This window comes from Plecotus auritus (assembly GCF_963455305.1).
Source record: "Plecotus auritus genome assembly, chromosome: 4".
Lineage (NCBI taxonomy): Eukaryota > Metazoa > Chordata > Mammalia > Chiroptera > Vespertilionidae > Plecotus > Plecotus auritus.
The window spans coordinates 29,722,607-29,737,518 of NC_137775.1; positions in this window are offsets into that span (position 1 = coordinate 29,722,607).

Genomic DNA, 14,912 nt, shown 5'->3' on the forward strand with positions numbered 1-14,912 from the left:
CACTTATTTAAAGACATTCTGACTCTCCAATGTATTAGATTATGTACCAAGGAGACAAAGGTGATCAGAACAGACACAATGAGTTCACAGCATATAAAGGGAAAAAAAAAGTGAAAACAAATTAGAATATGATTTGAGTTACATAAAATATGAACAATGCATACTGTGGATGACAAAGAGGAAGTGATTAATTCTATATGTGAGCCTTAGGGAAGAAAGGTCTGAAAAGTCCATACTTAATCTGGGTAAAGAAATGGATTTTTTAATCCAAACGGAAAACACTTGTTCAATGTAATTTGAGTTCTAAATCCAGAAGTTAATATTTTAAAATTTTGGTATTAGTGTTCAAATATGTTTTCAACTATTAGTAAATTTATTAAGAAGATTGCTTTTTAAAGGGATCTCTTCTTTAAATATTTTCTCTTATTAATACAGCCCTGACTCTGACTTTGACCACAGCAAAATTTTTGTAAATGTAAATATCAAAAGGCTTATGCTATTCATAAGCCTCAGTCCTTTTCTGGGTGAGATTCCGCACCAGTTATTTAAATACTACACACTTGCCTTTAGATCAAGCATGTCAAACTCAAAGGCTAACACAGGCCAAATAAACAAGGCTTAAATATGTGGGCCACAAAAAATCAAAAGCTTCATTTTTTATAGGTTTATTTCGATAGAGACACACTGAATACAAAGGGCTGAAATAAATGAGTAATGATTAACATAAAATAATTGAACATTTTAATAAAAATTAATATTTTTTTGAACATTAATTTACCAGACACTGAATAACTGCACAAATTAATTAGCATAATGCAAATAAACCTATTTTTCTTGTTCTCTGAAAGCGAAATGTTTCCTGTTGCGCACACCAGACAAGTCAGTACTAATGATGTAGCAATTGGCGGCTAAAATATTCCCTGTTAGTATCAGTGCAGAGAAATGCTGCGCCTGCACGCAAGGTGCCTAAGGGAAATGAATGCAACACGATGACAGTAATCAGTCATTGGCAAACATTGTAGTTTGTTATTAATAACTAAAGGCCCGGTGCACGAAATTCATGCACTGGGGGGGGGGGGGTTACCTCAGCCCAGCCTGTACCCTCTCCCAATCTGGGACCTTTTGGGGGATGTCCGACTGCTGGTTTAGGCCCGATCCCGGCAGATGCAACCCGGGACCACTGGCTCCTAACCACTTGCCTGCCTACCTGATCACCCCTAACTGCCTCTGCCTGCCTGCCTGATTTCCCCAACTACGTCTGCCTGTCTGGCTGATCGCCCCTAACCACTCACCTGCTTGCCTGATCACCCCTAACTGCCTCTGCCTGCCTGCCTGATAGCCCCTAACCACCTCTGTCTGACTGCCTCATCCCTCCTAACCACTCACCTGCCTGCCTGATTGCCCCTAACCACTCGCCTGCCTGCCTGATTCACCCTAACCGTCTCTGCCTGCCTGTCTCATTGCCCCTAACCACTTGCCTGCCTGCCTGATCGCCCCTAACTGCTTCTGCCTGCCTGCCTCATTGCCCCTAACCACTCGCCCGCCTGCCTGATCACCACTACCCATTTGCCTGCCTACCTGATCGCCCATAACCACTCTGCATCCCTGTCTGATTGTCCCTAACCACTTGCCTGCCTGCCTGACCAACCCTAACCACTTGCCTGCCTGCCTAACAGCTCACTGAGGGGCATGGCCAGCCAGGGAGAGGGGCCGTGGTTGTCCTGGTCTTGGGTCGTTCTGGTCATTCCACCGTTTAAGTCGCTGGGCTTTTATTATATAGGATTATGTATAACAGGATAGTGTAAAACTTAAGTTACCAAATTTTTATTAAAACATTTCATGCATACCATTATATTGGCTGGGCCACAAAAAATATTCGTTGTGGGCCACCTGTGGCCAGTGGGCCACAAGTTTAACATGCTTGCTTTGGAGTCTATCTGAATAATTCTAAAAGTTTTCAGTGGACATTGATAACCCAGCTACAGAGCATATACCATTAAATATTGGATATTTGATATCATTATTTCACCCTTTTCATTTTTACTGCAGCCTTTTAGAAGAAATAATAATCATGCACCAAGCAGACAGCACATACCACATACCAGGTACTATGTAAGACACATTCCATGCTCTGCTTCAGAACAGCTTTACAGGATAAACTTTATTATAACTTTGCTGCATATATTTACCCTTAAGGGTTTCATGATTGTCTTCTATGGAATATCCAACACATCGTCAGTGACAAATGCAGAGTATACCTTAACATATGAATAATGCAGACTTTTAAAATTCTAAGAACTGATGTATTAGGGACGTGGTTCATGTCTGTCTGTTCCCTTGATACTCTTTATTTCCACTTGGTCCTTTCTGTGTTGACTTACTGTGGAAGCATATATCACCTTAACACTGACATAATTTTGTGTGAGTGAGGGCTTATTTTTAAAAATGTATATTTTATTAAAAAACAACTCATGCATATTTTTCATTTGGAAAAAGAAAGACTTTGCCAGCAGCAAAATACATGTACACTGAGACAGATGCTCTATTTCAAAGATAGAAAATATGCCATGCAATCTTTGTAACTTCTGGAAAATTATGATTCAGAGTTTTAAAATAACTCTATAGCTAAATTAGCTTGAAGATGACACTGCTGTCAGACGATTCTGAAAGAAAACCAAAGGTGAAGACATAATCATTTCACATAAGAAAGAAATTAGTAATTATATATGTGAGCTGTGGAGGGATTGAGCTAAAAAGGGGAAAAAAAAAGAACTCATGGATATGGACAACACTGTGGTGATTGTGGGGAGGAGGAGGGAGGGTGGAGATGAAAGAGTGTATAGGGGGGATAAATGGTGATGGAAATAATGTCTTTTTCTTTTTAATAATAAGATGGTAAGACATTAAAGAGAAAAGTATGTAAAATATAAAAGAAAATTTAAAATTATGCACTTTTTTCTTGCATATTATGTAAGAAAATATTAAGACATATTCCAACAAACATGATTATAGGAAACAATGCAAAAATATGAATTTTATAAAATTGTATAATTTTTTTAAAACTGAAAAATAAATTTGAAAAATGAATACCAGTGAACCTCAACAAGTGAAGCATTCTAGCAACTTGAAGAGACCAGCCATGTTTTATTTCCTTCTCCATTTATTTTCTCTTTTGAATAAACTTTGATTACTTTATGTGCTAAGTGATCAGATATTTCATATCTATAGAAATAGTCTTCATTAAACAGTATAATAGCTAACCCAATTTTATAACTTCTCCAAATTATTAGTTAAGAATCTCATCTAAGATTTCATAACTGAACAGGGGTTATAATCAAAGGATATGGCTTACTTTACTCTTAATTTATACAGGAGATATTATTTTAAGTGACTTCCATTTAATGGTTTTGCCAGAAAAACTCACCCTATGCATTACCATTGAATACCAGCTAAGTTATCCATGGACACTGAACTCTGGTGGCTTATTGTCCACTCTTCCATACATCCATGTTCTGCTTCAACAGTTCCATCTCTTTATGTAAGTAGTTATTGTGACTACCTGACTTTTAATTAAATTTATTGGGTTGACATTGGTTAATAAAATTATATAGTTTTCAAGTATACATTATCTATTTGTTGCATTGTGTGTCTACCACCACCCAAAGTCAAATCCTCCATCCCTATATATTAAGCTACTTTACTCTTTACTACTTCCCTACACCTTACCGCTGGTAACCACCATAATATTGTCTGTGTCTGAGTCTTTGTTTTTCTTGTTTGCTCATTTGTTGCTTTTGGTTTTATATCCCTCGTATGAGTGAAAATGACTTATTAATCCCCTATCCTGCCACCATTGAAAAATAGTTTAAAGTACACTCAAATTAGAAACAAATGTAAAAATATTGGGGTTATTTTTTAAATCAGAGAACAATCTACAAATAATCACATTGCAATTCCTTTGAAGTTTTCATTCACTCTAATTAAAATGAGAGTGAAAGCGACATAGGTTTTTATGGATATAAATACTCAAAAAATATCTAGAGGACAACCAAATGGACTCATGTTAAAAAAGACTTTGATTACCTCAAAATATTGGTCAAAGAATGCACATATGCACATGTGTATGATTTAGGTTATCATCTAGGTTTGAATCCAAAATTCACTCCCTGTGAGTTTGCCACCTGGGATCCAATGACTAATTCCCCACTTGTCTTCATTCTCTCTGGAGGTGTACTTCCTGTTATTGTATTTTTTTTTTTCCTACAAATTAGTGTCTGAAAACAAGTGAATAAAAAAAATAGGACACCACAGGAGGTGATGATTAACTTTATGGAAGTTATGTAGTTAATATTAATAGATGTAATCCTATTTCTCACCATAAATAATTTGGGAATAGTAATTCATCCAGCAATCAAATTAATTGTTCTAGTGCTCCATGGTTTAAATTGTGCACTTTAAATTGAGCACTTTATATTCTAGATGTGCCATTGGAGACATTTTTTTTCTTTGCAGCCTAACTTTAATATCAAGCCACATTTGGTCACCCTTAGTCATGTAAATTGAACTGCATTTATTACTCATGTGTCAACATAAAAAGTAATGACTTAAGAAATTATGGTATTTTTTTATGATGAGTAAACAGTTATTTTGAAAAGAGCTGAATCAAGATGAAATGGCCCTTTGTTTCTAGATATTTTAGTCTCCATTCCTCCCTCCTTTGTTTTTGTTTTTTTACTAATGTTGGAAATGGAGGGTATTTACTTTTTTAAAAAAGTTTTATTACTAAATGTTTTTATCATGTTTGGCAGATGAAAACTACTAACTGCAAATCCTACTGGCTGGAGGTGGATGCAAATGACTACTCTTCTAAAAGCAAGCAGGTGTAGGCCTGGCTCCTGAACTACTTAGTAGGAAGCTGACATTTCAACATTAAAGTTCAATGCATTGGAGCATTGTTCTAGTCATAATAAACTGTCTAAATTGCAAAATCCTGGCAACACATTCTAGCCATTAAGCTGTATATCCCCCTATTTTCAGTCTGGAAAGCTTCTTTTAATTCATAAAAAGATTTTCTCAGCTGAGAGAAATTGGAAGCTAGAAGAACAAACAATAAAAACAGGTCCACTCAATCCCAGCTGGAAAATATGACCACACACATTAGCATCAGAATTACTTCTGAAAAATTTCACCCATCACTGATTACAATACATACATATACATACATATACATATGTGTGTGTGTGTGTGTGTGTGTGTGTTTATTGATTTCAGAGAGGAAGGGAGAGAGAGAGAAAAAAAACATCAATGGTGAAAGAGAATCCTTGATTGGTTGCCTCTGCACACCCCACACTGGAGTTCGAGCCTGCAACCCTAACAAACATGTGCCCTGACTGGGAACCAAACCATGACCTCTTGGTTCATAGGCTGATGCTCAACCACTGAGCAACACTGGCCAGGCACTAAATATATATATATACCCTATCTAATAAAAGAGTAATATACAAATTGACCGTACCTCTGCTACACCCACAAGCCACGCCCACCAGCTAATCAGGAGCAAGTATGCAAATTAACACAACCAAGATGGCTGCAGCCACAGAGCTTCAGCAAGCAGGAAGCTTGGGTTTCCCCAGCGATGGAGGAAGCCAAGCTTTCCTGCCGCCCTGGCCAGCCCAGGCCTACACTCAAGGCTACAAAGTTTCAATTATAGAAGGTAAATAAATCCCAACAAAAATGGCTGTGGCCACGGAGCAAACAAGAGGCTTGGCTCTGCTCAAGGCTACAAAGTTTCAATTGTAGAAGATAAATAAACCCCAGATACCAGGGCCTCCATTTGGGTCGCGGCGGGGGGGGGGGGGGTGTGTGTGGCCAGCCTGCAAACCACCACAGGCCCCTCATCCAGGCCACCCCATGCCCCAAGGGAACCCCCACCCTGATCTGGGACACCCTTCAGGGAAAACCAGCTGGCCCCCACCTGTGCACCAGGCCTCTATCCTATCTAATAAAAGAGTAATATGCAAATTGACCATCACTCCAACACACAAGATGGCTGCCCCCATGTGATCAAAGATGGCTGCCCCCATGTGAACACAAGATGGCCGCCACAAGATGGCCAGCAGGGGAGGGCAGTTGGGAGGGACCAGACCTGCAAGGGAGGGCAGTTGGGGGCGATCAAGCCTGCAGGGGAGGGCAGTTAGGGGTGACCAGGCTGGCAGAGGAGGGAAGTTGGGGGTGACCGGGCCTTCAGGGAAGGGCAGTTGAGGGGGAACCCAGGCCTGCAGGAGAGGGAAGTTGGGGGGGACCAGGCCTGCAGGGGAGGGCAGTTAGGGGCAATCAGGCTGGCAGGGGAGCAGTTAGGCATCAATCAGGCTGTCAGGGGAATGATTAGGGGGTGATCAGGCTGGCAGGCAGAAGCGGTTAGGGGCAATCAGGAAGGCAAGCAGGCAAGCAGTTGGGAGCCAGCAGTCCTGGATTGTGAGAGGGATGTCTGACTGGCCATTTAGGCCCAATCATACCTGGATCGGGCCTAAACCGGCAGTCGAACATCCCTTGAGGGGTCCCAGATTGGAGAGGGTTCAGGCTGGGCTGAGGGACACCTCCCCCATGTATGAATTTTGTGCACTGGGCCTCTAGTATATATAGATAGATAGATAGATAGATAGATAGATAGATAGATTACTGCAGACTCATATTTCCATGCCTTTTCATCCAATTGTGTTTTACAGAATATTTTTTATTTATAATGTTCTAAGCATTGTATATTATATGTTACTCTAATATTATAATTCTCTTTTGGATAGGTTAAAAATAGTCACAGTAAAAGGATTACCCAGAACAACATGATATCCTTTAAGCTGAAGCTTTTCAGGGTACCCTGTAAGCTTTTCTTTCTGCTTTTTTTTTTTTTTTTTTTTTTTTTGCCAGTCTCATCAAGGATTCAATCAAGAATTCAGTATGTCCAGGGCCAGGGCTTGGTTGAAGTTTGCATTAGTTTCATTTTCACTCTGGTTTCAAAGATCTTAAGCAAATGACCTGTCATGTTTCTTGAACACCCTCTCTCTATCAGGATTTCAACTTATAATCATCTGTCAATTGTATGGAATTTTATTCCATGTTTCCATTCCAACTCCCAGCTGCTTCAGCACTCAGCTAAAGTCCAGTGGGAGAAAATTGGCAGCTCTGCATTTCAGCTCTCCAGATTCCACACCACCAACGCAGCAATCAAAACTATACTGGCTTATCTTCACCCCAGCAGAGGCTTTCTGCATAGGTCAAGCCTGATCCTCAGTCCATGCCCACGTCTGAAATTGCTCTCTGAGGAAAAATAAGGAAAGGGGTGTAGAGGAGGTCTCCACTTAACTGAGAAGGGGTCTTTCTGTATAGTGTCTTCTGAAATAACATGATTTTTGTAGTAACTTTTTTTTTCTAGATTAAGAAGTGGAAATAATGATCTACCACAGCTTTTATATAATAATTGGATGCAGAAATATGTGTGATGGAAGTTGAAGTGGGTTCTGGTAAATATTTTAAAGATGCACCATGTGACGAAAAATGACATATCACAGTACCTATCTTTAAATGAAACTTATTAGCAGACTGAGATCAAGAAATATTACTCATAATGATGCAGAACTTTCTCAGAGCAATTACTTATTCTTTTAAAGGCATAAAGAATATCAAGTCAGTGATAATTTAACCAGTTTGCTATGAAATAAATACAAATAGTTAAAATGCCTGTATGCCACGTGGTGGTTATAAAAATGAGAACTATATAATGTCATGATTTTCTATGCTCACTAATTTAAATACTCTTTTATTTTTATGGCCCTTTAATCACTTGCCTCCCCCAAACATTTATTAAGTACCAACAATGATCTATATAAAAGAAAAATAACAGAAGATAAACAAGGGCATTGGGATCCTAATATTAATTATTTTCATACAGTAGAATCAGTAAAAAACAAACACTGTTCAGCTCTGGTTGTCCAGTTGGTAGATTAGAAACTATCAGCTATCAAGAGTTCTCAAATGCTTCTCAGGGAAACTCACAAATAATTAGCTCTGCCATGGACCCCCCTTCTCTACCTCATTTTTCTGCTTCTCTTCCTCCTCCTCATCTTCCTTACCCTCTTCTTCCTCTTTCTCTTCTTCTTTTATAATTGACCTTTGAACCCGAATGTTTAAAACTCAAAGAAAGAACAAAATGAAACAAACACCATCCTCTGCTTGCTCAGCTCAGAGGCTTTATTTAGTATTTCCTCATTCTTACCTCAAATCAAAGAAAGACTAGTACATAGTAGCTATTGAATAAATATTTCTTATATAAATAATCACATTCAGGAGGTACAGGAATAAAAGAATTATTGAATGAGTAAAAAATAATCACTTTACATTTGGAACCTCAGAAAATTATTTTTCATTTCAGATCATGTAATATTGTCAAAATATTCTCATTTATTCCTTTTTTATTAGAAATAGAATGAAATATTTTTTCACTCATGCTACTGAACATTTCTTATGTATCCTTGCTATCTTTTGGTATAACCTAAGTATCAATTGCCCTTCAACAGTTTGTCTCTGATGGCTGTCTAAGTTATATTTCATGGCACATAACAACATTTGAAATGTTATTCATAGTAGATGAGTGTAACTTGCCATTTCAATAGTTTTATAGTTGAATGTGCACTTGTGCTTTTTCTACTTGTTTTATAAAAAGATTCTCATAAAAATATACTTTGCCTGTAAGCATATCCTTTTATTTAATGTTATCTGTTTTACTCCATATTGAGTATATGAGCCAAGAGAAAAAAAAAAGATTAAATAGAAGGAAAAATTATAAATTAATTTAAGCAAATTAAGCTTCTGCTTAGCAAAAGACACCATTAATAAATTGTCAAGCCACAGATAGGAAAAATATTTGCAGTCCGTATACCATATACAGAACTTGGATCCAGAATAAATAAGAATACTATAAGTCAGTAATAAAAAGTCAAACAAATAAATAAAAATGGGAACATTTCTTGAACAGATGTTTCACAAAGACAAAGAAGCTAATAGCACATAAAAATGCTCTCAATATTATTAGTTGGTCAGGGAAACAATTTAGAATTCAAATGAATTACCATCACATATTCTTGGAATGGTTAAAATTTTAAATACTAGTAACACCAAGGCTTGTATGAACATAGAGCAACTGGAACTCTTCTAATAGTGGAAGAACTAAAACAACTTTGGAACATTGATTGTTTTTTAAAACAAAATAAATTTATCTGCCTTATAGCCTAGTGATTTCATTTCATGTATTTATGCAAGATACATGAAAACATACCCACAAAACTATTTGTACAAGAATATTCATAATAGCTTAATCCAGTTTAGCCAAATTCTGGAATGCCCAAGAAGAGGAAATGGGTAAGAACTAATATACCCATACTATGGAACATGTCTCAGCAATAGTATGAACAGATCTCAAAATTACTGTGATGAGTAAAAGAAACCAGACACAAAAGGGAATATAACATGTGATTCCACTTATGTGAAGTTCTAGAACAGGTAAAATTAAACTAGGTTAAGTTTTCAAACAATAGGTGACTCAGGAATTGCGGGTGGGAGCTGACTGGGACAGCGTGCAACAGCACTTTATGGAAGATGGATATGCTCCATATCATGATAGTACTGTGAGTTACCCAGGGGTAAGCATTGAACTATAAACAGAAAAGATATACATTTTGCTGTATAATTTCACTATTTATAACATATATTTCAATTTATAACAAATGAAAATATAAAAGTAAAAAAAGAATAAGCTGATTTTTAAGCGTAGATTTTCAAGATACATTGATCACAATTTTATTCAATGCTATTTTGCAATATGAAGTAGGACTCTTCTGAATACCTAAGAATAACTGACAGCATCAATTATTGTCACATTATAGAATAAAAAATTAAGATTCAGAAATAATATGTAATTTACTCACAGCCAAATAACTTGTTAAAGCAATAGGCCAAGAATATAAAATAAGGTTACATTGTCATCACAGCCTCAACTCTTTTCCCTATGCTATGCTTCCTTTGCATATCAAACCATTTAAGGCTGATCTCTCCTACATAGTAAGTTTATTTTAATGAAAAACAAAATTAGTACTATGACTTTAGAGTGGCAAAATCACAAAGAGCTTATAGAATAAAACAGGATTTTATGACAGTGAATAATTCACTAATCCTATATAATAAAAGGCTAATATAAAAATAGACTGAATGGCAGAACAACCAAACAACCAGTCGCTATGATGTGCGTTGACCACCAGGGGGCACACATGGAACATGGCAGGCATTGGCAGCAGGCGACAGAGCATGGAACATGGCAGGCATCGGCCACGGCGGGATGGTGGAACAGGTGAGTGGGGGCATCAGACCAAGGCGGGGCACTGGTCGCTGTCATCAGGGCAAGCCTCTGTGATTACTGAAAATTCTTTGCTCCCACACGCCGCAGTCTGGCCCAGCACTCACACCCATTGCCAATGCCCAGTGCTGGCCCCAATCGCACAGCATCATCAGCGGATGCGAGTGGTGGCTGCTGGCCCCGATCTCCCCTGAGGGCTTCTCCACCTCCCCTGCTCCTGAGGGGCAATCAGGGCTGGCAGCTGCCTCTCACACCCACTGCCAGCAATGGCCCCTCTTGTACCTGCTGCCAGCGCCGGAGCCACCACTTGCAACCACTGCCAGCACCAGCCCCACTTGCACCTGCAGCCAGCATTGGAGCCACTGCTCACACCTGCTGCTAGCACCCGGCACTGGTCCCGATCGCTCGGCACTGTCAGCAAGTGCGAGGGGCGGCTGCCAGCCCCGATCACTCCTGAGGGCTTCTCCACCTCCCCCTGCTCCTGAGGGGTGATCGGGAAAGCAGCCGCTGCTCGCACCCTTTGATGGCGTGGAGCAATTGGGGTCAGCGCCAGCAGTGGGTGCAAGTGGAGCTGGTGCAGTCAGTGCATGGGAGTAGCTGTGGTGGGAGAGGGGCTGCAGGCAGACAGGGGACTGGGGTCCGGGGCAGGAGGGGCTGGGCGGGGGCTCAGAGGATGGGCCAAGATCCGCCCCTGTGCCCATAGCAGCCTTGTAGCCTACAGTTCCTTTCAAGGTGCACGAATTTTTGCACTGGGCCCCTAGTAGAATATAAAATTGACCTCAGAACTTTATGTTGATTGTGAAAAGACAAGGTAACCAAAGGGTGCATACTTCTTAGTTCAGATAAGCATAATAAATAAAAGAGAGATACATTAGCCATTACTATAGATTTTATAAGTATAGCTAATAAATACATTCCAGAGAATGTGCAATGATAGTACTAGGAATCAAATGAAAACTATATGATGTCTGTCCTGCTTTAAGTTTTCAAAACGAATTGTCAGACTTACAGAGGTATGATTTACATACAGTAAAATTAAATCTTTTGAGATCTACACTCAGTTCTGTGAATTTGGAAAAGCTCTTATAATTGTATAACCTCCACCACAATGTGCATATAAAATATTTCTGTCATAACCTGAAAGTTTCATGACATTTCAGTCTTCCTCTGTCCACCACTCCCTTCTATGGTGACCACTGATAGATAGGATTTGGGGCCTGCAGTTTTACAATTTCCCAGAATTCATAAAAATGAAATAATATAGTGTGCAGTGTTTTGAAACCCACCTGCTTTTACTCACTATTATTTTTTGAGAATCAGTCATGTTACTGCATATATAACCATTACATATTTCAACATTTTTATTACACATTTTAAATTTCTGAATAGACCTGCATTTTCTTTCCAAAACTCTTTTATTTTCAATAATTTCTACTGCTTAATATTTAGTCTAAATTTTGAAATATTGCAATGTTACTAAATATTAGAAAATCACATGTTTTATCCCTATTCAGCACTTTTATAATCCAATATATCCTCAAGATTATTACATCATCACCATTATCAAATAAGACCTCTTTCTCTGATTTGAAAACAACTCACTCTATAACTTAATTTTCATAATATGACATATTTATATCATACTATTTTCAAAGAGGATTTGAAGCTGATTATGAGGAGTAAAATATGCATACAGTGAGGCTAATAAAATAGATGTGACAAAGTTTTTCCTAGACCTCTTTACCTTTAAGGTTGAAATAGGTTAATGGTAGTTGTCATCACTCTGTCAAAGAAAAAAAAAGAAGGTTCCTAACCTTCCTTACTAATATAAGGACTTTCAGTGACAGTCAAAGTCACTCCCTGTCATTTCTGGAAGCCCTCATACAGTTGCTCACATGTAATTAACAAGAAGGTCAGCCAAAGTTATCCTGCAGAGCATGTCATATTTTCTATTTTTGTTCTGATCTTTAGTCTATGTCAATCTCTATTAACCTCAAAACCACCTGACAAAATCTTACCATTATACCTCTGGCATTTGTTCAATTTAAGAGCCAACAATCCAATAGGAATTTTACAGTAAAAAGAAAGGTCAATTATATGACTCTTTGCAGTCAAGGTAAATGTATAATGTTACAACATTTTTCACTGAAAGCTCTCTTGCATTGTTCCCTAGCATCGTTCTAGAATTTATACTTATGCCAGTCTATTTCAATTTACTGGGGAAAATATAGAGAATCAGAAACTGGAATAAATATCTACCTCTGAGATTATATACAAATTGTTATCCTTTCTCATCAGTTTTCAATATACCCAATATACAAATTTCTTAAATATATTGTCTTGCTGATAGAAGGTTGCCATTTTCATCTATGTGGGACACTAGCAACCAAAACAGGTACAAGGTAAACTTCATCAGGTGAGTTATGGGTTGAGAAAACAGGGAATGCCATTATTATCCTGGGTCTCTAACACTGCAGAAATCAAATTCAAAAGATGGATTTTTATCAAGTCAATCACATTTTTTGCAGATAACTCATTAGCGGTATGAAATCTGGTTGCTCTTTCTGTCACACTTATGAAATTATGTTTAAAGCTCATTTATCTGTGATGCCTTGAATACCAAATCTCATAAACTGGGTCTTCAATTTAAATATCTTTCTGAAGCATTTTATATAAATGACCATTTAATTTTTTTTATCTCTATGTTTCTTGTCTTTATTCAATAGTAGTTACCAGGGTCAATCCCTAACTAACATTAGCCACAGGAATAATCTTTCCATAAAATCAAGCAATGTAAAATTTTAGGAGACAAGGCAAAGTCTATAAAAATTAATCTGTGCTTATAGGAACTGTTACAATATAGAATTATGTGAAAAGGAAAAGAGCAGGTAATACAATAGAATTTGAGCTTGAATCCATTTCTCTCTATGAATGGATAATGCATATGTATATATACATAAATGTGTATATATGTATATATGCATACATGTAAACATATAATTTGTAAGTGCACAGATAAAGCCAGAAATATACAATGATATAAGTGTTAGAAAAGTTTACAAAATAGTAACTATAGCAGTTTCAAGATGACAGAAATACAGGTTTTGTACTTTAAGAAAAATTTACTAATAGCTAATACTATCAGTGTACCTCCATTTGTCAGAAAAGTCAGAAAGAAGTGGTCATCTAACCACTTTGCTGTATATATGAAACTAATACAGAATAATATTAAATTTAAACTATAATTAGAAATTTATAAAATAATCAAAGTCATAGAATACACATATAAAAATCAACTGTCCAAAAACATATTTAATTCTGAAATTTTTATGAAAAGTAGTGGCTCTCATAAAATTAAAACAACTTTAAAATGAAATCACATTTTCTTAAATAGGAAGAATATAAAATTCTTCATGTTTTTTACATAAAAGATGTGGCTAAGCCCTGGCTGGTGTAGTTCGGTTGGTTGGGTGTTGTCCTGTACACCGACAGGTTGCCAGTTGGATTTCTGATCAGGGCACATGTCCAGGTGTCAGGATCAATATTTCTCTCTCTCCCCCCCCGCCCTTTTCCTCTCTCTCTAAAAATCAATAAAAATATCTTTAGAAAGTTGTTGCCTAAATATAGTTGGTGTATAAGATATTCTAAGGCAATGCTCTGCAAAACAAATTATGATGAAATTTTAAACTCTCATCTGGTTACTATGGAGATGAGTTCATCTGAAATTAATTTTGTTTATTAGCATTTTGCCTCACTCTTATATTGCTAATGGAACTATAATGTAGTAGCAGAAAGATTATAGAAATTGAATATTAAATGATGATTAGGAAATGTCTGACATTGAAATACTAAGCAAATCAAAACCTCATATACAGTTACTATATATATTATACAACAATGTTTACCCAATAATTTAAAACATTTCTTTTCTGAAACAATTAAAAAATATCAGTCAGACTTTGAAGGTGCTCACCTGGAATCATTACAGGAATATTTCCAAGTACAAGAGAACTGAAAATAATAATGTTTATTCGGCATTTTTTTATGAAAAGTCCCATTTAGCAATAGATACCACCCTACTGACACACCTAGTTGAGCCAACTTCTGAGATCAAAGTAGAGATACCTGGAGCCAGTGCTTCCAACTCCAACTACATAACATGATTGCTTTGAAACCATTGTTCTGTCCCCTCTCCAACCTCTTTAGGTAAAATATACATACAATAAAATTCTGAGTGTGAGGATTGTTGAGATCTCTATACAGTCTTGTAATCACCGGCCACAATCTATAATAATAAAAGCACAATATGCGCCGAAACCGGTTTGGCTCAGTGGATAGAGCGTCGGCCTGCGGACTGAAGGGTCCCGGGTTCGATTCCGGTCAAGGGCATGTACTGTGGTTGCGGGCACATCCCCTCCGCCTGTGCAGGAGGCAGCTGATCGATGTTTCTCTCTCATCGATGTTTCTAACTCTCTATCCCTCTCCCTTCCTCTCTGTAAAAAAATCAATA